At 35.9% G+C, this 27,231-nt stretch overlaps 1 long non-coding RNA gene and 1 other non-coding gene across 2 annotated transcripts; both read right to left on the reverse strand.

Annotated features, from left to right (window-relative positions):
• Window positions 1–4,226: 4,226 nt before the first annotated feature.
• Window positions 4,227–5,018, reverse strand: LOC141621488 (uncharacterized). The gene is made up of 2 exons (XR_012532378.1): window positions 4,643–5,018; window positions 4,227–4,547 (listed from the first exon to the last, which is right to left on the reverse strand). It is a non-coding gene; the product is annotated as an uncharacterized LOC141621488 (long non-coding RNA).
• Window positions 5,019–16,144: 11,126 nt separating this feature from the next.
• On the reverse strand, window positions 16,145–16,251 carry LOC141624344 (small nucleolar RNA R71). Its single transcript, XR_012534151.1, has one exon. It is a non-coding gene; the product is annotated as a small nucleolar RNA R71 (small nucleolar RNA).
• Between the last annotated feature and the right edge of the window lie 10,980 nt (window positions 16,252–27,231).

Here is a 27,231-nt window from a genome sequence, read left to right on the forward strand (position 1 = left end):
ACACGCAGCTTCCTTAACTTGTCCTACGGCCGTTACCGTCATCATTTTCTCGTTTATACTTGGCCGATATGATCAAAGGGGTGTCTGTGCCGTCGAAGAGAGGCATATTTGGGTTTGTGAACCCCTTTGGCATGGCTGTGATGGATATGGTGTCCACGAATGGTGAGTCGGCATAACTGTCTAGAGCTGCTTTCTCGAGTGGGGGTGGTAGCCCTGGAACCCTGCTCAGCATCTCCTTTAGTTCAAGTACTTTGATTAGTTATATTGGTGAACTGGGGTCCGCCTATCATTTGTCTCGCATAGTTCCTCCCGATCCGGGTTCTTGAAGACTCGATAAGTTCGGGCCGCTGGGGGGTTGTGGCAACGATTGTCCCCTCGCCGCGCGGTTCACTTGCTTGGTTTGACTCGGATCCTCGCTATGGTGTCCGATCGATTGCCGCAGGCCGCCGACCGGGGGGCCCCCCGTTTGTATTCCCTACGCACTGGCCGGCTCCCAGCTATCTTGGTGTGAGGTATCCTAACCCTCGTGGGGTTATCCTTCCATCTGACGGTGTCGTAGCCAAATCCAATCTTGTAATTATTTCAGCCAGATATCCGCTTTCGCTGCCTGCCGCCTCTTGTGTCGATCTACCAAAGGAAATCTTCCTTCCCCTCGTCCCGTTCGCGGAGTCTTTGGATCGCGCTTCAGGAGATCAATTTGTGCCGTGAGCTCTCTGTCTCTCCTTCTTACCTCAAGATCTCGCTCTCCTTTGATCTTCTCTCATGTTTTCCATAGCTTTCTGAAGATTTTCCACGCCGGCGAGCAGAATCTGCGTGGGGACCGGGCGGCGGAGTGACGCCCGAGCTTGATGTTCCTTTTGTCTCGATCTGGTCCGGGCCGAGACAACAGGGTCCCTGAGAGGTAGAGAGGATTTTGTTGTCGGTATGATTCTTGGGGTATGTCCGGAGCTGCGTGGCCACCGTCGATGTTGAACTTTGGGTAGACGATGGTGGTGGCGATGGTCGCTCGCTCCCGACATGGCTTCGGATACTTGCTTTTCCATTGTATATTCAGAATATCAACGATTGACGACCACAATGCCCCACGGTGGGCGCCAAATTGTTTAGGTCTTTTTTACCTAAGTCGATTTAGGGTCAATGTAGTCTATATTCGTTGGTCGATTGTATGATGATTTGTATGTCAATAAGTAAACGGGAAATAAAGTGCGTAATGTAAATTGACACGTAAGATTTTGGTGACCCGGAAAACCCAAGGTGGGAACAACGCGGGAGGGGGATGCACTCGCCAAGTATTGCACTATATGAATAGGAGGATGATTACAATGATAACGTTTATGCAAATCTTGCTGGCGTTAGGTATCAGGCCTGCAAGATCTCGGACGGTGTATATTTGTGAGTGATATGCCGTGATGTGGTTGTCTTGAATATAATCTTGAATGAATATATGGATGAATGAATGCCGTTCTTGATTTCCTTCCTTGGCTATTTATAGGGTAAGAACCCTAGATATGTCCTACCTCGAATATGGAAAGGGAATATTATTTCCATAAAGACTTCTTTCCAAACCCGAAATCTTTTACCAATTCTCCCTAATCTCCCTAAATTCTCCCTGACTTCTCCCTAACACTCCTTTCCTTTACGCGGGCACCTTCCACGGTGGGCTCTTGATCCTTCTCAAGCCCATCTCCCTTTTGCAGACCGCGGGCTCCCTTCCTCCTCATTTATAATCTTTATTTCACCATGTGGGCTTTCTTTATTACGCTATTTTTAGCCCAAACAATAATTACAAAATGTTGTAAATTATATTAACATGTCTCATTTTATACCATGTAATTGTGAAATACTAGACAATTTGTTATATGTAATTTAATTAATATATATATATATATATATATATATATATATATATATATATATATATATATATATATATATATATATATATATATATATATATATATAGAGAGAGAGAGAGATAGGATCTTGTGAGTTTGGTTTCTTATGGTGAGTTGTGAGTTTGTGCTTTGATGAAATCTCAACCACTAGATTATATTAGAGATGAATGGCCAAGATCTAATCTAACATGTCATATAAAACCACTGTCATTATTTTCTCTTTTTTCTAGTGCTACTTTTTTTTTTTACTTTAATTTTTTTATCTCCTTTTTTTTTACCTCGTGTTATTATGCTTTTTTTTACAACTTTGCTTTTTTTTTTCTCCTATGTTTTTCTCTAATTTTCTCATTATGTTACCTTTTTTTTCTTTTTCTTTTTGTACCAGATTTTTTTTTACTTGAAATTTTTTTTACTCTTATTTTTTTTGTCTCGTGTTATTATGCTTTTTTTTTACAACTTTGATTTTTTTTTCTCTTATGTTTTTCTCTAGTTTTCTCATTATGTTACCTTTTTTTTTCTTTTTGTACCAGATTTTTTTTTACTTGAAATTTTTTTTACTCTTATTTTTTTTACCTAGTGTTATTATGCTTTTTTTACTTTGATTTTTTTTACGACTTTGATTTTTTTTTCTCTTTTTTTTTTACCACATGTTATTGTGATGTTTTTGTTATTCCGCTGTTATTGTGATGTTATTCTGCTGTCACTTTGACTTTTTTTACGACTTTGATTTTTTTCTTTTTTTTTACCACGTGTTATTGTACTGTTATTCTACTGTTATTCTGCTGTTATTGTGATGTTATTCCGGTGTCACTTTGATTTTTTTTACTATTTTGATTCTTTTTACTACTTTGATTTTTTACTCTTATTTTTACCGCATGTTATTGTGCTGTTATTCCGCTGTTATTGTAATGTTATTCTGCTGTCACTTTGACTTTTTTTACGACTTTGAATTTTTTTCTTTTTTTACCACGTGTTATTGTGCTGTTATTCTACTGTTATTCGTTATTGTGATGTTATTCCGGTGTCACTTTGATTTTTTTTTACTACTTTGATTTTTTTTTCTCTCTTTTTTTTTACCACGTGTTATTGTTATTCCGCTGTTATTTTGATGTTATTCTGCTGTCACTTTGATTTTTTTTACGACTTTGATTTTTTTTTTCTTTTTTTTACCACGTGTTATTGTCTTTGTTATTCTCGTTATTCTCATTATTGTGATGTTATTCCGGTGTCACTTTGATTTTTTTACTATTTTGATTTTTTTTACTACTTTGATTTTTTTCTCTTTTTTTTTACCACGTGTTATTGTTATTCCGCCGTTATTGTGATGTTATTCTGCTATAACTTTGGTTTTTTTCTTTTTTTACCACGCGTTATTGTGCTGTTATTTTACTGTTATTCTGCTGTTATTATGATGTTATTCCGGTGTCACTTTGATTTTTTTAATACTTTGAATTTTTATTCTTTTTTTTTACCGCATGTTATTGTGCTGTTATTCTGGTATTATTGTGATGTTATTCCGGTGTCACTTTGATTTTTTTTACTACTTTGATTTTTACTTTTTTTACCACATGTTATTGTGCTGTTATTCTGGTATTATTACGGTGTCCTAGAAACTCAGGGCGATCAACGACAGTGGTAACCTTACTTTGAAGGGGTGAGATCGAAGGGACGAAGAGAATCTCGGTTGCATTACTCTTAATCCATCTCTATTTGTATTCCTTATGGGCCAAAATCGCACATGATAGATAATCAACCCAACAAAACTACATTAAAATCGTTGAAAAAGAAAACTCCCCTTTCTCGCTTGTTCCCTCACTCTCTTCTCTCCTCTTTTACAGAAACTTCAACACAATCCACCAACACCTCCTCACATCTCTCCATTGACACTACTACACTTACATTAAATCAGATTTTTATCACCTCCAAATCCGCCATTAATGGCGAAAGGTAAGCTGGGGCGGGGCCCACCTTACATTTAGTTAATTATTTGCTGCTTCCAAACTCAGAGATGGCTAGTGTACACCTGATATAATGTTTCGTTATATAAGCACATTACCTAAAGTGCTTGTTGTGTATCTTGATGAACTGTTGGTCGAGTCGACTGCACTACTATCATATTCAATAGAACTCCTATGTTTCTCGCCTTCTGATGGACGTAAGGCCTCTAACTTTCCCTTGGAAACAACATAGACTGTGCAGCATTCTGGTGCAGTTTCTGAGATCATTGATGACAGTGATTGTCCTTTGATTTTTCTGCATAATGACAAAACTCATGAGTAAATGACTTCTCAATTGGCAAATCAATCAGTAAGTAGTACTCCTATAACATACTTCTCGCGTTCTTCTAACCAAGAAGAGTTATTCACCAGCTTAACATTCATTCGTAACAAACAATAGACCATACAATGTCAGAAGCTAACATGGTTCAATTCGCCCATCAGCAGCCTTGAATTGCCTACACCACCGGCATCTCGCACTGCCAGCAATTCACCTTAATTCCGGTCAGATTCGTACCTGAGCAGACCAAAGATCTTTACCCGGATACGAGCAGCACTTCTTGCAAAAACCAGCCCGCTCACTTGCTCCCACATCGACAACAAGCACCATGAATAACCTTATCAATGGGTTCGAGCTCAGGCCAGTCACCTCGTCCTGGTTCCGGGTTTACATTCATCATCATCAACAACAACAAAAATAACAACAGAAACAACAAAATAACCTGATTATCTTGAGGTAATGAGGTTTACGCTTATCATAAGCAAGAAGATGAGGCCGAAGAACAAAATATCACTTATGAATATAAGATCGACCGATTTTCCTTCTCCAAATCTTAACTATCCAACCTGCATACACAACTTTCTAATTTGATGACGATTATGCCATCACTTTCTCCTTCTCACCTTCTCAAAAACAAGGAAAATGAGGAATTTTACTCAGTAATTCTGCTATACTTCAAATCGTATAATTACAATCTTGATTTGAATTGTTCTGCAACAAATTCGCAATAATTCGCATATCAATTGTTCAAATTAACTGGAAATTGATCAATTATTCATAAATTTAGGAAAAAAAACATTGATTTTTACAGTGATTTTAGTGATAAATTTGATCGGTGAAGATGAATTGCTGATTTCTAGCTATTAATCGTATTTCTAAGAGTTTTTTTTTGGGGGATTATTTTGATATTCAAGTTGTCAGGCTTTCCTTTCGTGTGGTACTATGGTTTTGTTAATATTAGCTTCAATCTCAGTCATCCATTCCTTTTTATCTAATGAGTGAGATTCACAAACTCACAACTCACCATAAGAACCAAACTCACGAGATCCCGCCACTATATATATATATATATATATATATATATATATATATATATATATATAGAGAGAGAGAGAGAGAGAGAGATTGGATTTGGTGTTTTTGGTTCTTATGGTGAGTTGTGAGTTGGGGGAATCTCAGCCACTAGATTATATTAGAGATGGGTGGTCAAGATCTAATCTTACTTGTCATATAAAATCATTGTCATTTACTTACTTTTTTTTTTTCTAGTGCTACTCTTTTATTTTTTACTTTAATTTTTTTATATCCTTTTTTCTACCCCGTGTTATTATGCTTTTTTTTACAATTTTGATTTTTTTTTCTCTTATGTTTTTCTCTAATTTTCTCATTATGTTACCTTTTTTTTTTTTTTTTGTGTGATTTTTTTACTTGAATTTTTTTACTCTTAATTTTTTTACCTCGTGTTATTATGTCATTGTTATTGTGCTTTTTTACTTTTGATTTTTTACGACTTTGATTTTTTTCTCTTTTTTACCACATGTTATTGTGTCTTATTGTTATTGTTATGCCGTTATTTCATTATTACTTTGATTTTTTTACGACTTTGATTTTTTTTTATCACGCGTTATTGTGTTGTTATTCTCGTTTGTTATTTTTGTTATTGTGATGTTATTAAAAGGTGTCACTTTGATTTTTTTATTACTTTGCTTTTTTACTACTTTGATTTTTTTACTCTTTTTTTACCGCATGTTATTGTCTTTATTATTCGGTGTTATTGTGATGTTATTTAGTTGCCAATCGTTTTTTTTTTTACGACTTTCATTTTTTTTTCCTTTTTTTACCACGTGTTATTGTCTTTGTTATTCTATCGTTATTTCATTGTTATTGTGATGTTATTCCGGTGTCACTTTGATTTTTTTATTACTTTGATTTTTTTACTACTTTGATTTTTTTACTCTTTTTTTACCGCATGTTATTGTGCTGTTATTCTGGTGTTATTGTGATGTTATTCCGGTGCCACTTTGATTTTTTTTACGACTTTGATTTTTTTTTTTTTTTTTTTTACCACGTGTTATTGTCTTTGTTATTCTCTTTGTTATTCTCATTGTTATTGTGATGTTATTCCGGTATCACTTTGATTTTTTTACTACTTTGATTTTTTCTCCTACTTTGATTTTTTTACTTTTTTTTACCGCGTGTTATTGTGCTGTTATTCTATTGTTATTGTGATATTATTCCGGTGTCACTTTAATTTTTTTTACTACTTTGATTTATTTTTTCTCTTTTTTTACCACGTGTTATTGTGCTGTTATTGTGTTGTTACTCCGGTGTAACCATTAATAACTATATGCTTGGAACCTTGTGGAGTATGATAGGGTGTTCATGCTCGACGCCGACAACCTTTTCCTCCAAAAGACCGACGAATTGTTTCAATGTGGCCAATTTCAGGTCGCATTCATCAACCATAACAAAGATCACCAACTCACTCCGTATTTTTAGCTCATCGAGTTTGGTGAGAATTATACGTCTGTTGTCATTTTCTTAGAACAAGAAATCATTTTTTGTTTATGTGCAACAATATTAGTCTAAAAAATGAAAAGATCCAAACTTTTTCCCTATTTGCATATTTCTCACCTTAGTTTGATATTATGTATACTCCGGATGACCCCATCAAACACCACGACCAACCATAACAGCATCACCAATTCACTCATAAACATCGTACATTCCAAGCCCGAATAAACAACTAAATCAGTCGTCCCCATCAACTCGTATTCGGTTCGAACCCGACTCACGCTAATCACCGTCTTTGTTCAAAGATCCGTAATCGAAACCCAAACCCGGTTCAAGCTTCACCAATAAGAACATCCGACATTCACTTCGTCAGCCCCAACGCCACGTTAATTCGGAGCCCCACAATTCCATACAAACCACCACCTTCACTTCGTCGGCATAACGCACCACCAAGACAACTCCGCCACCGACTCGTGCACCAACACAAGAGCTAACTCCACCCTTCACTCGCACTGTTCCAACTCGAGACCACCAACGAACCACAAGGTTACAAATCAACGAAAATATTTTCAATTCTGAGAGCTACAAAATTACGAATTTCCTTTATGACTCCTAAATGATGTTATTTCGACAACCACCCTTCGCCACACCTCCTTCACCATTCGCCCTAGCCCCACGCACCATCGCTCCATCGACATGGCGTCAACCGAAACACACCACAAATCGAGGGACCACAATTTCGATCTCCTCTGTCCATTTGTGATTCTAAAGTCGCTTGCTTGAACGGCCGTCTGGAATCGCAAAAGCTCAATTTATTCCAAACAATCCAAACCAACACAGCTTAGTTATAATTGGAATCGACACAAAGCCACCATAGTTACCCACCATCAATTCGTTAACCACCAATTAAACCACCAAGGTAGCGAGCTCGAATACGAATACGAATTAGAATTACTATTTGAATTGTTTTTGCTTTGATTTGGAGATTTCGATGAACGCTTGTTTGATCTGATGCCTAAGTCCAAATCAAATTTGTTATATTTGGAATTCATATTGATTTGATTTTATATTTAATAAAAAAGAATGCTGTTGATAAGATATTGAAGTGTAGAATTCGATGATGGTAATTTATGGAGAGAGAGAGAGAGGGGGGTTGAAGATGATTTTTCAATGGGTTTTGACAGGGAGTATTGTTTGTTTTTAATTTGTCCGTGGGTTGTGTTTGATTTTTAATTTTATCTCAGCCCTTGATTTCCTTTGATCTATTGACTGAGATTTTCCCAACTCACAACTCACCGTAAGAACCCAACTCACGAGATCCCGCCTATATATATATATATATATATATATATATATATATATATATATATATATATATATATATGCATTAAATTAATTAATAACATGTTACATGCTACATGTGACATATTGTGTGACAAACGACAAATTGACAAAATAAAATGAAAGTCCATTTTATATGTGGACCGAAACATAGAGGGGTTTATAGGATAGTGGATGTTTTATTTAATTTATAAATAAAACACCATCATAACCTAAATAATAGCCTTGCATACCTATGTATGTATTTAGAAAAGAGAAAAAGCAAAAGGGTGAAGGCCATGCATTGTCCTTCTATAACCCCCAAAACCGGCTCCCCCTCTTTCATATAGAGAAATTGTTCTCTATTATTTTCATTCATGTATTTTCCTCTTATTCTCTCTAAGATGCTTCTCTTTATTTCTCTAAAATAGTTTTAGATCTCACATAAGTTGTTCATCTAAATTCTAATATAACAATACAAGATTACTAGAGTAGTAATATATATTATTATTAGAACACATTTAAGGGCTACTAATATATTAAGCTAGTTAATTAATATATTAGTTTAAGGGAAAGTCTTGGGTGGAATTTGTAAGGAGTATCTCTATATTTGAGTTTGGAGGATCATCTATTCATTTAAGCTCAAGAACAAATAAGGAAGGTGTCCTTGTTTGTGCCCTAATTTCGAACCATATTGTATGTAAGAAAATGATTTTCTCCTTATATTTTGTTCATTTGTTATGCATGTAACTAGATCCACACTAATGTAAATTATAAGTAATTTATAAAATGATTAGATGAATCTAATAGGGGTTTTTGAACCCAACAATTGGCATCAAGAGCTTTGGTGTTGCATGCATAATCGGTTTGGTTTTTCCGAGTTAAATGTAACTTAATTAAAACTAGATAATTTGTGATTTATAAGGATAAAGTCACGAAATTTTTTGCATGTAATATATTCTGGTTCTAAAATATATTTAGGTCATATTGATGATTTATGGATGATTATTGCTTATTTTAATGATTTTTAGTGAAATAATTACATTTTATTAAAGAAAATGAACTTTTATTTACTAAAAATAGTTAAACATCACTACTGGCCATGATTTTTTAGTATGACCTCACATGCATATTTTATGTATTGTATGTAAAATTTTGTATTAATGTGATTAATATTGCATTATTTATGATTTTTATGAGATAAAAATGGATTAAATGGAGGTAAAATGGTTAAAAATAGTTAAGCTTCGAAACATGCCATGAAATTTTAATATATTGTCACATGCACATTTTACTCACTGTGTGTAAAATTTAATATGAACGGGATTCATTTTGCATGATTTAAGAATTTTTAGTGTGAAAATAACATAAATAGTGACTATTTTAGCAAAAATAGCTAAAACAAATTACATGGCATGAGAAAATTATTTTAGGTTGCATTTATGTCCCACTTATCAGATCTAAAGTAGAAAAATTGATTAGATTAATTTTTAAATGCTTTAGATGTTTTATTTGATAAAACCGATAAATCGCAACTACATTTTTCTCGAAATAAATTCGAAAATTTTAACCATGATTTTTGACATTATGAGTGTCATGGATATATTACAGAATGTTCAAAAATTTAAAATTCATATTTTGAAATTATTATAATTTAATTTGGATTTATTTCATAAAAGTTATGATTTTAGGGTCAAAAATGAGCATAAAAATTATATCAAGTTGAATTATTATCAAAAATTGAGTAAAGGCTAATTTTCGAAACCTAAGAAGGTTAGCATAATTAACTTGGGCTTAAATTTGATTTAAGTATTGATTTGTGATTTTAATAAGTTATTATCACGCATTTCCATAAAACCGGCTCATATACGATATAAGGTTTAAGAAGGGCGATTTGGCATATTAATTTGGCATGTTAGACACATATATTAATGCTTCTTTTTATTGATGAATGTCATAATTTTATTTATGTAATTTTGAATTATGTAATTTTATCTTAGTATGGCCTTAGTTTTAATCGGTATTACCCGCAATGTAAGGGAATACTGATTCGGTTGTATTTTAATGTCATCTCGTATCACTTTTATTTTTACTATTTTTCATATTACAAATATATAATAGGAATAGCTATGTATTTTATTATTATTTGTAATTCCGGAGTTCCTTCAAGACGGTGCCATGCGGAAAGGCGTTCCGATCAAGACGGTGTTACCTTGGGAAGCGTACAACTTGAAGTTCAAGGGACCAATGGAGTTGGTTTCCGAATTTGTAATAGATTATTTGATTTTCTATTTTAGGAAGGCCATACTAGGAAATTTATTTATTGCTTTGCATTTATTTTTTATATGTTGCATGCATTGCCAAATCGCCATAAACAACACATGCATATCATATCGAGTAATCGACCGTGTCAATTATAATTATCATTAGTTCAAAAATTTAGTTCACTTAAATTTGATAGATAATAAACTGACTCGACCTCACACATTTTAAAAGATTGAGACTTAGCCTTACCAAATAGTCGGAACTCATGAATCCCAATTTCATATAGGTACAATACAGTATTGAAACATTATACTGGGGTGCTTTCAATTGATGTTGGGTATGTTGGGTAATAAATAGTTATTACACTTCGAAAATTTGGTTGATCTCAACGAAGGTATTTGCGACCGTAGCCGCAATATGTTCGGGCTAAAGATGAACTTAACGTAAATTCATCGACCGAGAGTTCTAATTGTAGAATCGGTTAAGAGGGTTAACCCACCAAGTTATATTAGTAAAGGTGTAGAGAGCCTGTTGGCTCACATCCAAGTTACTATGAATTTTGGATCTCAGAATCATTTATATAATTGGGTGGAGGTCATTATATAAATGCTAAAATATGCTAAAATATTTTAGATATAACGATGAATGTTTAATTTTCCTACTATTTCGTTGTTTTTAATGTTGTTCTAATTCATTACTCCTACTCATATGCGATATCATTCAATTGTTACACATATCTCCGACAAAACAACTATTGCTTACGACAAAGAATCTCTTTCTAAAAATGAACTGTATCATAGGTTGTGGACCAGTTCCATAGGAATCATTCTATTCCATAGAACTCCATAGGAGTTGTCCTATGTCATATGAGATTAGCATCTTAAATTCCTAACATACCTATGTATGATTTCTAGTGAAGAAATATGACTAGAGGTAATGATTAGTCAAAATATGTTTTGATAATATCTTCTATGCATCCATTGTTCAAAAGTCTTATTGCTCAACCTAAACACTTGTCATCAAGCACTTAAGTTGTTAAGAACATGACAATGTTAAATTGGTAAATTAATTTGTTAGAAATTATGATTGACCAAATACCACAATAGAGTTCATCCTTGTGAAGGATTAACTAGGAATTTATATGAAGATAAGTCTTCATCAAGTAGAAATTCTTGAAGTGAGTGGGAGCAATATGAAGTAAAGTTCCTATCTTAATTGTTAAGGATAGAACTAGGCTCGAAAGAGAAGGTGTTAGACACTAAAATAGAGACAAACCCCAAATAAGTAAAGATCAAAGAAGTTGGTTGTGTGACTCCAACATATTCCTTCTTGAATATCTATGACATTTACATTACATTATTACCAAATACCACATCATGAGTATTTGATACAAATTTATGTTTTTATCATATTTTTTGGTATTATCGTGTGACGACTAACAAGAATAAGTTCAGAAATTTGCATGAATGGAACTAGGGTAGTTGCCATTTCATCCATGAACATATGAATGTTGTATTGTACTCATTTTAGTTTTGTATTTAGAAATGTACCTCAATAATTGTTATGATGTACACTAACTCTAAATAAGAATATAATTTAAGTTTTGTATAAAAACAAAAGGGTTTCACTATTATGCAAAGCGTTGTGCCCTAACATACCATGATTAAGTTTATGGTGAGACCATACAAATCAAGGTAATTATATTCAAACTAGAAATAAAATGCCATATATACAAGACTCAAGTTTGTGACCCCAATCCTTTCTCAATTCTCGATTGAAAATCAAATATAAAAACTAGTTTTGACTAGTCTCCCAAACCATTTGATTGGGAATCTTTTGGGGTATGCGTATCTTGTGTTCAAAGCATGTTAATTCATGACTTTTTCCTGGAAGTAGATTATGAATAGAGCAAGATAGTCGCCCTATTTATACTTTGAAGTGTATGGTCGAATACAATTTTCAATCAGAAAAGGTTATTACTTCTTCATCTCTTTTACCAACAAACTAGGTAGATATTAGGTATCTACTTAATGAGGTAAGAAGAGAAATTCTTTGAATAAGTTCAATAAATGTTTAAAAGGTATCAAAACATACAGATTATAAAACCAAAGTATTAGTACTTTGTTAAAATGGGAAACTATAAAGTGATGACTTTTATCTGCACCAAAAAGAGTGTGATATAGTATCGCAAGTTCACTTTCATTACGATATGATTAAATGTTTACATTGTAGTTGGTGGTAGTTTCTATTATAAAATTTGTCTGGCATTTAAAAATTTTATACTAATATAAAACATGATTAAAGCAATCATCTACTTTTCATATGAGATATGGTTAGGCATGGTACCTTAATTGTAGCTTGTTTCGATAGCAAACATGTGCTCATTTTTCCTACAATATCACGAGAACGAAGAGTTTGTGGCTCGTGATGCTGCCTACTAAGAAAAGAGGATTATTTCTTAAAGACAGAGTGGGAGAAAATGTTCAAGAGCCACAAACTGAAAATAAGACGTAGGAAGATGTTCCTTCTTGGTCAAAATCAGTAATTATTTCTTCGAAATGTAAAGTGGACAGGAGTCATGTTATTTTTGAAAGTAACAAACCTGCAACTTATTAAGATGCTTTATCTAGTTTCAACTCCGCAAAAGTCCGAAATGAGCATAAACATGAAAATGTTTATTTAGCTTGGTTGGTTGGTGGCAAAGGGTTTTGCACACAACAACAACGCCTCATTGAATTCGGATATAATTTGACAGTTGGATTTTAAAATCATCTAGCATGAGTTTTTGAAAATCGCAACTATCCTAACGTAGGATGAAAACTTAAGAAAAAGTTTTAAGTAGAAGTTAAGGAGTTGAATTGTATGTATTAATCATGTGATAAACTTTTCTCGAATTGTTGAGTAGTTCTGTTTATACATGGAGTTTAGTGGGAGTAATATGGTGTTACTAGTCTTATGTGTAAGGGACATATTGAGCATTTTGAATGATGGAAGACTTAGGAGAAGAATAATACATCTCTAATAATGCATAGTTCTAAGAGGATATTAGCGTTGAATGAATATTCTTATGTTAATAAGAATCTTGACAAGTTAAAAAGTATTGAACATGTAGAAATTGAATCCACATGCTTCCGCTGCGGGATTAATTCATTACGCTAAGATGTATCAGCATTCTTAAATTTCGTATACTTGGAGTATGACGAAAAGTTACAAATTGAATCTTTGAGAGAAGTCTCTATATAGCCACATAGTTCATTAGTTAGTACTCAGGAAGTACTAAAGATATGAAGCTAAGCATTTAGAATTAAGATGGATTTATGTGCAAGGAGTTACACAAAAACCATATTCTAAACACATAAAAATGGTTAGAGAACCTGATGTGACCATTATTTGAGCACATTTAGTCCCCGAATTAGCCTCGTTCTTATGCTTTTTAGTGCATATTTGGGTCATTTACTATCTTTAGTCCTTTGTTTTCAATATTCTTTGAGGTTTTGTTTCCTTGGTAGGAGAGGAGTGAAAACCTTGGATTTTCATGGGAAAATAGAGCTAAATTGATCGAATCTAATGACCAAGCATCAAAGAGAAGGTAAGACTAGAAGACCTTTGTACATATTATAGTAGATGGGCAATGATGAAGAAATCCTTGCATCCCCGACTAAATCCCGGAGGATTATTGGAAGAAGAGAGGAAGAAAAGAAGAAAAGAAAAGCTGTGACGAGATCCGCTCGTCCAGCACAGCAAGACGCCCGTCCAGGACTCCAAAGATCCGAGCGTCTTTGTCATAGGGACGCCCGTCCAACCACGCCCCAATCCGCTCGTCCAGCCATTAAGACGCTCGTCCAGCCACCCCAGAATCGGCACGTCCCGACCCCTTGGACGCTCGGATTGTCTTACAGGCCCATACGTCCTCTTCTTCCCTCCATGAAAGATGCGCATATTTGTGAAAGACCGGCAAAAAGGAGACTCGCATCTTTTCTGAGAGGAGCAATTCCTCAAGGACTTAATCGTCATTTAAGCCCTTAGTAAACCCTAATTTGTGTACCTAATCCCCATTATAAATACCTCATTAGTCTAATTAGATTAATCATGTTCTTCTTATCAATCCTTAGTGTAGTTTATATCATTCTAATCTCTTCTTAATCTTGTAATCAACTTCTAATCAAATATTAATACAAATCTCATTTCCTTAATTTCTCTTTTGTTCATCTTTTATTTTGGGTAATTGAAGATTATTTGGGTTATTGTTGGGAGATTGACAACCTTCCAATCATTCATCAAGTACTTCTATTATTCTTAGCTTTATTTTGGAATCATTAGTAGGTATAATTCTCTTAATCCCTTTTTAATTATTGTTAATCATCTTTATTTATTCATCATGTTTTGCTTTGTTAATATGATTGACAACCTTGTTAACATGTTAAACTTGATAATGAGTGAGTAGTTTCCTTAACTAGGGTTAATGGGTAATTAGGGGAAACCAACATGGGGGATGATTCATGCTTAATTTAATATGTTTTCATAGTTTATTTGCTTGCTTATTGTGATCTCAACTTATGCACATGTTATGTTTGATGAAATGCGAGCATATGAATCCTTTCATTTTTTACCCATCACTTACCTTTTCAATAAAACTTGTAAGACATAAACCAACTCGAGTCTCATTAGACCATGCATATAGTTGAGTAGGGAGGATTAAGTTGACTTGTAGGTGTTGTACAATCTAATCGATTCGGCTCCGGGACCCAAACCTTCCTAGGATTGTAAGATATAAACCAACTCGATCCATCACAACAATAATTGCTTGCTTATAATTTGAGAATATGTTTGTATGATCAATTCCCATGAATCCCCAATGACCCCATGACACCCTAGTGCTTTTAATCAATTGTTTACATCTCATTTTAATCATCTTGCTTGTTTACTTTTATTGCTATTTAGTTTAGTGATCTTATTATCTCAACCCAAATTGTGACACCCCTAGACACCGCTACTTGCAATCGAAAATCCTACATCAATACCCGTCCCTTGGGATCCGACCTTTACTTACCTCTTTACTAATAGTAGAGTTGTTTGTGAAGTTATAAATATTGTTTTGGTCTAGGTGCTCCTAACGACAAGTAACCGAAAATTAAGCTTCAAGTGAGTCCGACCAAAAATGGCGCCGTTGCCGGAGACGGTGTTAACTTGATTTGATTTTCTTAGGTTGTTATTAGTTGTGTCTTTCTTTGCCTTGGGGAAGTAAAACTCCTCAAGGTTTATTCTAATTGTTTTCAAGTTGTTTGATATTTTGCATGTCTAGAAGATCACAAGGTAACTTGTTACCCATTGATCACGAAATTGAAAGGACTTTGACAACCAATAGAAGACTTGCTAGAGGTACTTTGAGAGGTATTGGTGAGGTTGTAGATATTCAACCAAACACTATTGAGTTCATCAACCATTTTGCAAGAGAAGGTGAGGAGAACCCAACACAAAATCCAACACAAAATCGACCCATAATGCCTAAATTCTCATCACATTCCGTATCAACCGAGGAGAACCTACCGAATGGTACTCCCACACCACAACACTTAACCGGAAATTTCATTGCTAAATCCGCATTTATCCAATTAGTCAAAAGAAGCCAATTTGGGGGGATGCCTAGTGAAGACCCTCACTCTCACATGGAAATTTTTTGTGACTATTGTGATGCGATTTCACAAACCGGTGTGACTCAAGACCAAATTCGATGGGTCTTATTTCCTTTTTCTCTAATCGGCACCGCAAAACAATGATTGAAGAGCCTTGATAAGGCTATTGTTGGAATTGACTCTTGGAAGAAGTTGGCTTTAGCTTTCTACAAAAAATTCTACCTTCCGGAAAAGACTAACATGCTAAGAGCACAAATTACGGGTTTTAAGCAAAGGGATGAAGAATCTTTGTATGAAGCTTGTGAGCGGTTCAAAGGAATTTGTCGCTCATGTCCTCATCATGGACTTAGCGAGTGGTTCTTGGTACAACAATTTTGGAATGGTCTTTATGAAGACTCAAGAAACATTCTCAACATGGGATCAAATGGTATGTTCACCGAAGTTGACGATAATCAAACTTGGAACAAGATTGAGGAAATGGCGGTCCATAATTCACAATATAGTAGACCTCGCAAGGCTACAAGAGGAGGAAAGCATGAAGTGGACTCTATTACTCAATTGGGTGCTCAACTTAGTGCTCATATTGACACAATTAACTTGAAGTTTGAGAAGGCTATGGCTAAACTTGAAGAAGCCTCAATATCACCAAAGCCTCATGTTAATGCCATGGTAGCATCTTCATCAATCCCAAGTGGGATATGTGAGAATTGTGGAACTTTGGGACATGACCAAAGTGAATGTAGGGGAACAAATGAACAAGTGAATGCTTTTCAAGCATATAAGAGTGGCACCCCTTATTCCAATTATTACAATGAAAACACCAAATTCCACCCAAATCTCTCATACAAAAGCCAAAATGTTCAAAACCCTCAACAAACATACACCCCACATCCCATGAGAAACCAAAATCAAAGACCCTTTTTCAACCAAAACCAAGGTTACCAAAATCAAACCCCATACAATCAACAAAATGACCAAGGTTTTGATGTTCAAAAAGCGGTCCTCCAAATGCAAAAGAATCAACAAGAATTTTTCACTCAAATGCAAAAAGATAGCCAAGCAAAGGACATCACCATCAACAACATCCTAGCCCACACGAAAATGTTGGAAACTCAATTGACCCAACTAGCATCCTCAAACTCTCAAAGACAAAAGGGGCAACTACCACCCCAAGGTAATCCCCCAAGACATGAAACGGTTAGTGTCATTCACTTGAGGAGTGGTACGAGATATGAAGGACCAAAGAAGCAAGTTGAGGATAAAGTTGTGGAAGCTAGTGACAAAGAAGAAGTTGTGCAAAACTCTAAGGAAGATGAACCAACAAAAGAAGAAGTTTCAAAGAAAAGTCAAGAAAAGGCCAAGGAGAAGGAGCCCATTGTGATTAGAATTCCATTCCCCAGTCGTCAAGCTAAGCCTAAGTTTGATGACCAACTTGGAAAATTCATGGAAATTGTGAATAATTTGGAAGTCTCGATTCCTTTTACGGAATTAATCAATCACATGCCGGCTTATGCAAAGTACATGAAGGACATCCTTACGAAAAAGAAGTCGATCCGGAAGCTTGAAACTATCGCCTTCACTAAGGTGAGTAGTGCAATCCTTCAAGGAAGTTCACCTCCAAAACTTAAAGACCCGGGAAGCTTCTCAATACCGTGTACCATTGGCGACACCACGATACACAAGGCTTTGTGTGACCTAGGAGCAAGCGTGAGTGTTATGCCGTATTCGGTTAGTAAAAGGCTAGGGATGGGAGAGCTTAAATGTACCAACATCACACTCCAAATGGCCCATAGATCGACGAAGACACCGTTAGGGATATGGGAAGATGTTCCCGTGAGAATCGGCAAATTCTTCATCCAGATGGACTTTGTCATTGTTGGAATGAAAGAAGACTCCAATATTCCGATCATCCTCGGTAGACCTTTCTTGCACACCGTGGGTGCGGTGATAGATGTGAAGCACGGAGAGCTTACTCTAGAAGTGGGAGACGAGACCATAACTTTCAATCTTGACAAGACCATGAGAGCTCCCCGTTTGCATGACCCATGCTTTATGGTTGATCACTATAGCCGGAAGGATGATAGGAAGAATTCGGATTTCCAATGGAAAAAGAAAGTTGATGATGCACCATAAAAAGAGCAAGGAAATAGCAACAAAGAGAGCTTGAAAAGCTCACCGATGACAAGTGAAGAGGATGGCCTCATTGGCCAATATAAGAAAGAAGGAGAGTTGTCCCTATCAACTCAAGAAATTTTTAATGATCAAGTAGACGAAGTTTGCGGTCTTTGGGATGATCAGTTCGAAGGGATATTCAATCCCTACATTGGTAATGCTATGAACCAATACCATCACGAAGAACAACATGTGCAAAAATCCATTGAGGACCTTTATCATGATAATGAACAAGCTTTTAACTACTTCTTCAAGGTGTTGAGTAACATCAACAACACCTTGAACATGCCCCCTTAACATCTCACATTGGATGAGAGTTTGGTAGAGTCCTCCCTAAACCACAATTTGTAAATATTCTAACTCCCTAACTTGCATTTCAATTTTTACATTGCATTTTCTTCATTTTTGGACTTATATTTCTGTGCCTTGATCAAGATATTCATCATTTTTGAGAGAAGTGAGGGAGGGACTTATGATTTTATTAATGTGTAGTGCTTTGACTTCGTGTGGGGATAGCAATTGCCTAGGCTATTCATGCCTTTATAGTGCCCCCACAATGAAGAACACGAGAATTAAAGAATGAAAATGTTACGGGTTATGCAGTACCCACGGATGGACCTAAATCCGTGTGGATAAGGAAGAATCCGAGCGGCCAAAAAGGGAATCCGCTCGTCGTCAAGGAATCCGAGCGTCCAAGATACAATCCGCACATCTGGCAGAGCTGCAGAATTCAAAAAAATGGTCTGTCACAGAATCCGAGCGTCTCAATTGAGAATCCGCTCGTCTGGTTCAGGACGCTCGTCTTACCGAGAAGACGCTCGTCTTTCTGCTGTTGATATTTAAAAAATCACCCTGTAACAGAATCCGAGTGTCCGTCCAGGAAGACGATCGTCCCAAAATGAAAAATCCGCTCGTCTTTGCTGAAAGACGCTCGTCCTGTGGCGTCATTTCCTGAGGCAAAACGCGAAGAATCCGAGCGTCCCAGTCCTTGGTCCGCTCGTCCCCTTCTGCTATTTCAAATATAGCGGTTCTCTTAAACCCTTATCTCTCATTCATTTTCATTTCTTCTACATTCAAACACTACCCAAAACCCAAAATACCCCAAAAAACCCCTCATCCTCTACATCAACAACACCAAATTTCCTCAACCAAATTCAACAAAATCAAATCCAAACTTCCTCACAACAAAAATTAATCACTCCTTCTACAACAACAATTGATTTAAACACCAAAATCTTCAACTTTTGAGTCGATTTTTAAGATACAAAGCAACATTCTTTCATCTTAAATCGATTTGGGCATAACTAAAAATTGGAGATTTTAATCTTTCTTTGGTGTAATCAAGAATGGCAAGAACTAAAGGAGGTAACAAGGCACCCCCAAAGAAGACACTTTCAAAAAGGCAACAAACTCTTCATGCAAAACAATTGTCAAAGGCATTGGTAGCCCATGAGGCAAGGTTGGAGGTTCAACAAGGTCCCCCTATGGAAGCTACAACATCAACAACTCCGGTCATTGAGCAATTATCCAATTATCCGGAGGTAATTTTCACTTCCGACTCTCATAGGGATAAATTTGTTCTCTTTGCTAAGAAGACCATTATGCCTACAAAATTTATTTGTGAAGATGCCTTGACAAAGTTGGGTGTTCTTGAACAAACCAAAACCTTCTTTGAGGCTATGGGATTGGGTAAATTGTTTAACATGAAAAAATTGACATACCCCTCCCTCACCTTGGAATTTTTGAGTTCCTTGAAAGTCACAAGGGTGGAGACTAGAACCCACATTGAGTTTCATCTTTCAAATGTTGATAGATGCATCACTTATGGCGAATTGAGTAAGATTTTAGGCCTTAGCGATACCCCGAAATATACAAAGATCCCCGACAAGTATGACCCCGCTCCTCTTTGGGAGGCAATTTCCGGAAAGAAATTCGTGCGCTTTCATGATTGTCGTGCTCTATTAATCCTCCATCCGGACATTAGAGTGTGGCATAAGGTCATTGGGAATACTTTGATAGCAAGAAATGGCACTAATCATCTTACCAAGCTCAATTGTGTTCTTCTTGAGTCGGCCTTGAACATAGGAAGGGAATATACTAAGCCATATAATGCTCTAAGGCTTTTGGTTGAACGATGGCTTAATGTCGATTGTGGTAAAGAAGGCACCACTTTTATTGTAAATGGAGGACTAGTTACCCATTTGGCCAAGCACTTTAACCCAAATTTCAACAAATACAACACTTATGTGGAAGTTAAAGGAGGCCATCTCATTGACATGGACACCATGATTCACAAGTTTAAGTGGGTCAAGCATGATCCTCTTAACACCAAATATGGGTGGTTAACCAATGAAGCTAGATCCTTCACCTTGCCTTCAAAGATTTGCCGATTGAGTGTTCACCAACCAAACTAACTTCTTCCACTCTCCGAGGAGACCGAGTATATTATTCAACAACAAAGAGGCGAGATTGACGAGCCCTCCTCCTCCATTGTCACACCACCCTACCCATTTGAGTATCACGAGTTCAAACCCAAGGATGTCGAGGTAGGAAATGATTACATGACTCTCCTCATGAGGGAAATGCACAAGCAAGCTTACAATAATAGAGTGGATTCTTACAAGGCCCAATATCTGCTCCTCCTATATCTAGCTAGGCAAGGACTTCTTGATCCATCATATCCTTTGCCTAGTTGGGCGGATAGGGAAGTTTTCTTTCCTAGCACCTCTAGTGGTGGAAGACCGGGTGGAGAGGAGATTGTTGATGAAGAAGCTGAAGAAGAAGAGGTTCAAGAGAATGTTGAAGAAGAAGAAGCTCAAGAAGAGGAAGAAGAAAGTGAGGAAGAGCAAAGAAGTGAAAGTGGGAGTGGAGATGATTCCACATCTATGGAGGAAGATGATGATAATGATGATATGATGGAGGATTAGCAAACCTTGGAGGCTCCTACACTCTTTCACCCCTCTTATGGTTTGTCTACTTCTTTTGTTTCTTTATTTTGATCATTTGTTTGTGGAGTCCTAGCAACATGGAGGACTAACAGCTTGGCTTCATTAAGGTGTTCTTTTCATTGTTCCCAACTTGTAAAATCAAAAATGACAATTTGTAGTTTCATGCATTGCATTCCATGTGCATGAACTACCCCAAAATTCAAGACGTTAGAAATAGTGTCTATTTTGGTTTGGGGAAGTCCATGCATATGCATCGGGAGCTAATTTAAATTATGATCTCCGCCATAACAAAAAACCATGCATCATGTAGTGTAGCTTAGTATAGTTTGCATTTAGTTTAGAAATCATGCATCATGCTTGCATAATTTCCTATCGTATTGGCCATTGAGGACAATGCGCATACTAGTGTGGGGATGGGAAATTCTAACTTGACTTTTATTCAAAATCCAAAAAAATCAAAAATTTTAAAAAATCCAAAAAAATTGAAAAATTGAAAAAATTCCAAAAACATGTTCATTTCCTTTGTAGTGTAGTCTTGTATATATTATTGTATATATTGTGTTTGTTCATCCTTGTTCACATTGATTGACTACGCCACATCCGAGACATGAGGATATTGAAGACCGCATGGTATGATCTTTCCAATCTCCTTTTTCCTCTTTATGTTAATGACTATGTGGTTTTATTTTGATTGATGCGGAAAAAACAATGTGAATTTAGGATTGCATTTAGATTATTTGGCATACTAGTTGGTAGAAGCATATGCATTAGGATGTATAAATGTTAGTTGCATCATGGCATATAGTTGCATGTTAGAAAAATTTTGTGAAACCGTCTATTTGGGAAGCTTGACAAGTGTATATAAGGCCCTAGTAGATACATTTTCTTCTTAAGACTTTGCTTGTTAGAATACTTGTAAAACACCCTAGGATGTGTCATGCTAGTATCCTTTGACCCATGGATTAAGGCCTAGTCAAGAGTACCTTGTGGTGTGATAATTCCTTGGCTACCGTTTATTCCAAGGTGACCCTTGAAACCATGCAACCATCATTCATCCATGTTCTACCATATTTTTGTCATAAAAAAGGGAATGGGCACAAAAAGAAATTGTTCAAAAATTTGAGTTCAAGAAAAGAAAAGAAAAGAAAAAGTTTGCAATTGCATCAAAAGAAAAGAGGAGTAACAAAAATGAAAACTCCTATGCTTCAAATATAAGGCACCCTCGTTACTAATTGGGGTGACTTTGAAAATGTTCAAAAGAAAATGCAAAAGTTGAAAGTTGTCAAGTATTGAAATGCCAAAAATCAAAAGAAATGGCAAAAAGAAAGTGTTCTCAAATGTTATATGCCACAAGAAATTGGGGGGGGGGGGGACAACTACAAAAGCAAACTCCCAAATGAAACTCAAATTCTATCGATCCCTTTATCCATCGTATCCACTTTTGTGCATAGTAGAGAGGGGACGACCCTTCTTCTTGTCTAGGCAAGAGGGGGAATTCCGCGATCCTCCATTATTTCTAACACCATAGGGAGTCTATTCTTGACAAAAACATTTAACGATTGAGGACAAAGGTAGCCTAGCTTGACACAACTTGAAGGTGATTTATTGGTATCCTTCTAGGCTTAGTAGTTTGAAGAAATTGCATCTATGAAGGAGTGTGTACCCTTGAATTGCTTCCCTTGTAGATAATTTCCGCCACTTAGATGAGGAAAGTTGCTATTCTTTTGTAGATGCATCCATTACTTGATTTTTTGTGCTTTAATGTTTGGATGTGTCGCCATTTTGGCAAGACCCACTTTGCCTTGCAAGAAGGCATCCTACCTCATGGTTGTCTTGTTGTGAGTTGAAGGGGCGGAGTGAGACCCGCTAATTGTCTCATGTCGGCTATATTAGTAGGATAGTTCAAATAAGGGTCCTAGTTTTGTCACCTCTTTACTCGGGACGAGCAAAGGTTCGGTTTGGGGATATTTGATGTGACTATTATTTGAGCACATTTAGTCCCCGAATTAGCCTCGTTCCTATGCTTTTTAGTGCATATTTGGGTCATTTACTATCTTTAGTCCTTTGTTTTGCATATTGTTTGAGGTTTTGTTTCCTTGGTAGGAGAGGAGTGCAAACCTTGCATTTTCATGGCAAAATAGAGCTAAATTGATCGAATCTAATGACCAAGCATCAAAGAGAAGGCAAGACTAGAAGACCTTTGTACATATTATAGTAGATGGGCAATGATGAAGAAATCCTTGCATCCCCAACTAAATCCCGGAGGATTATTGGAAGAAGAGAGGAAGAAAAGAAAAGCTGTTACGAGATCCGCTCATCCAGCATAGCAAGACGCCCGTCCAGGACTCCAAAGATCCGAGCGTCTTTGCCATAGGGACGCCCGTCCAACCACACCCTAATCAGCTCGTCCAGCCATCAAGACGCTCGTCCAGCCACCCCAGAATCCGCCCGTCCCGACCCCTTGGACGCTCGGATTGTCTTACAGGGCCATACGTCCTCGTCTTCTCTCCATGAAAGATGCGCATATTTGTGAAAGACCGGCAAAAAGGAGACTCGCATCTTTTCTGAGAGGAGTGATTCCTCAAGGACTTAATCGTCATTTAAGCCCTTAGTAAACCCTAATTTGTGTACCTAATCCCCACTATAAATACCCATTAGTCTAATTAGATTAATCATGTTCTTCTTATCAATCCTTAGTGTAGTTTATATCATTCTAATCTCTTCTTAATCTTGTAATCAACTTCTAATCAAATATTAATACAAATCTCATTTCCTTAATTTCTCTTTTGTTCATCTTTTATTTTGGGTAATTGAAAATTATTTGGGTTATTGTTGGGAGATTGACAACCTTCCAATCATTCATCAAATACTTCTATTATTCTTAGCTTTATTTCGGAATCATTAGTAGGTATAATTCTCTTAATCCCTTTTTAATTATTGTTAATCATCTCCATTTATTCATCATGTTTTGCTTTGTTAATATGATTGACAACCTTGTTAACATGTTAAAATTGATAATGAGTAAGTAGTTTCCTTAACTAGGGTTAATGGGTAATTAGGGGAAACCAACATGGGGGATGATTCATGCTTAATTTAATATGTTTTCATAGTTTATTTGCTTGCTTGTTGTGATCTCAACTTATGCACATGTTATGTTTGATGAAATGCGAGCCTATGAATCCTTGCATTTTTTACCTATCACTTACCTTTTCAATGAGACTTGTAAGACATAAACCAACTCGAGTCTCATTAGACCATGCATATAGTTGAGTAGGGAGGATTAAGTCGACTTGTAGGTGTTGTACAATCTAATCGATTCGGCTCCGGGACCCAAACCTTCCTAGGATTGTAAGATATAAATCAACTCGATCCATCACAACAATAATTGCTTGCTTATAATTTGAGAATATGTTTATATGATCAATTCCCATGAATTCCCTATGACCCCATGACACCCTAGTGCTTTTAATCAATTGTTTACATCTCATTTTAATAATCTTGCTTGTTTACTTTTATTGCTATTTAGTTTAGTGATCTTCTTATCTCAACCCAAATTGTGACGCCCCTAGACACCGCTACTTGCAATCGAAAATCCTACATCAATACCCATCCCTTGGGATCCGACCTTTACTTACCTCTTTACTAATAGTAGAATTGTTTGTGAAGTTATAAATATTGTTTTGGTCTAGGTGCTCCTAACGACAAGTAACCGAAAATTAAGCTCCAAGTGAGTCCGACCAGAACCATCTTGGCTATATTATTTAAGGAGGATATCTGCTAGAAACATCCTAGGCAGTTGAACAATGAGATACACACAACAGAAATTGAGTACACTTGCAATAATGACATATCCAAGAAGGAAGGGATGATATTAGAATTTGGTTTTATGAATTGGAGAAATTATGGTAGTTCGTTCCAATAACTGAAGGTCTTATCCCTACATACTGTGAGGACAGTGGGAGTTATTCAAAGGCAAGAGAGCCTATGTCCAGATTGGATCTAGACACGTACTCAAAAAAGTTCTTGTAATATTAGATTATTCACAAGAATGGGAAATAGTATATAGTAAGGTTAGAAAAAGTGCAAAGTATTGCTAAAACTTGCTAACCAAGGCTTTTTTCATAGGCTAAGCATGATAAGTCATGCCATTTCAATTGAGTTGAGATGTATAGTTATATACAACATTATGTATGGATTATAGATTATGTAGTAATTGATATGGTATCAATTTTACATATGTGATAATGCATTCATCGTTTGAGTTTTATTAAAAACTCTTTTATTACTTTGTTATATCCAAATAGGTTGTAAGGACAACGTTGAACCCTATTAAAGTGAACTGAATTAACATAGTATTGGCCCCTAGTTGCTTGTATGAGATGGTGTCTCGAAGTGGCTAGAGTGTGATGCGATTGATGGCAAGTTCAAGTGCCATAGAGTCATAAGAGATGACTAGTCGATCACATAGGCGGACTGTATGGGACACTCTGTCGAGCAGTGACCGCTTATAGAGTTCTGATAATTTTTATAAAGCCTGGTCATGGCGAGAGCTACTATAGTATTCTTTTGAGTCGATTCTTTGACTAGAGATTGTTCGCCCAAGGTGGCACAGTTTCTGAGTGACTTTGATTTATGTTCTACGATTTTCGTAACTGAGGTCAAATGGGCATGTTTTGGGTCATGCTGAGCTGTGGCTATTCAAAGGGAATAGTGCGATAGGAATTATCCATCCCCTTGTCAGGGTTATCTTAAATCTCAGGGACACTCGAGGAGTAGTGAACTGGAAATGCGTGGCCACGCTCGGAAGGTATCTACGGTAGATAATTCCGGTCAGACAGTTACTCTCCAGATCGAGGAAACCACTCAAGATATGATCAAATGCAAGTACGACCTGCAAGACACCTTGTATTGAGTGCGAGATGATGTAATAGGACAAGAGAATTGGTGACGCACACTTGTCTCGGACAAGTGGGAGATTGTTGGAGTATGTGTCCTCGACAATACAGCGATCACATGTTTAAATCTCAATATAAGAATACGTAAGGGATGATTCAATTATATAGTCAACTGATCAACATTAATCAGTAATGATTAGCTAACTAGAGTCTGACATTACTGTCGTTTGAAGGTGGTGATCAGTTGATCCCTTAAGGTCACACCTATAGGACAATTCCATTAATAGACTAGTTAATTAATTGTATATCGATGCAAGTTAATCAATTCCTTAAATTTGAACAATTCATTTGTGAGTGAGAATATTTACATCTTATTGTAATTTGATTAAATACGATTTATTTTAGTAATTAAAAGATTTTATTACTAAAATTCATTATTGTTTATGAAGCAATTGAGATATGAATGAATGGTTAATTATAATTACAAAATGTTGTGAATTATATTAACATGTCCCATTTTATACCATGTAATTATGAATTACTAGACAATTTGTTATATGTAATTTAATTAATATATATATATATATATATATATATATATATATATATATATATATATATATATATATATATATATATATATATATATATATATATATATAGAGAGAGAGAGAGAGAGAGAAGAGAAGAGATCAACTAAGGTCCTTAGATATATTAAGTCCATAAGTCCTATTGTGAGCCATTGGATGGAGGGAGATGGATGGCCAAGATCAACCTCCAAAAGTGTGTTTATGGACTAATATCAGTCATTCTCTCCTCCTTCACTAATCCTTCTAATTAATCACTAATTCACTATAACTTCTTTTCCTCTCATCCACTTCTCTCACATATCACACAACTCATCTTCTCTCTAAAACCCCAAAAAATAAAAACCCAAAAAATCCAAATAAATAAAAAACCCAAAACCCAAATAAATAAATAAAACCCAAAAAATCCAATTAAATCAAAAAACCCAAAAAATCCAATTAAATCAAAAAACCCAAATAAATCATTCATTCTTCTCTTCCTCATTCACCACCACCCACCACTATCCCACCCGACACCAACTCACCACCCACCACCGCCGCCACCACACCGCCGCCACCGCACCGCCGCCACCTTTTTTTTTTTTTTTTTTTTTTTTTTTTTTTTTTTTTTTTTTTTTTTCTCGTTTGGTGTTTATTTTCATGTTTTGAGTTGTTTTTTCCATTCATTTTTTGTTGTTGTCTTTTATTTTCTTTTATTTTGTTACTTCTCCTTTTTTATTCATTTT

This window comes from Silene latifolia, chromosome X (assembly GCF_048544455.1).
Source record: "Silene latifolia isolate original U9 population chromosome X, ASM4854445v1, whole genome shotgun sequence".
Classification (NCBI taxonomy): domain Eukaryota; kingdom Viridiplantae; phylum Streptophyta; class Magnoliopsida; order Caryophyllales; family Caryophyllaceae; genus Silene; species Silene latifolia.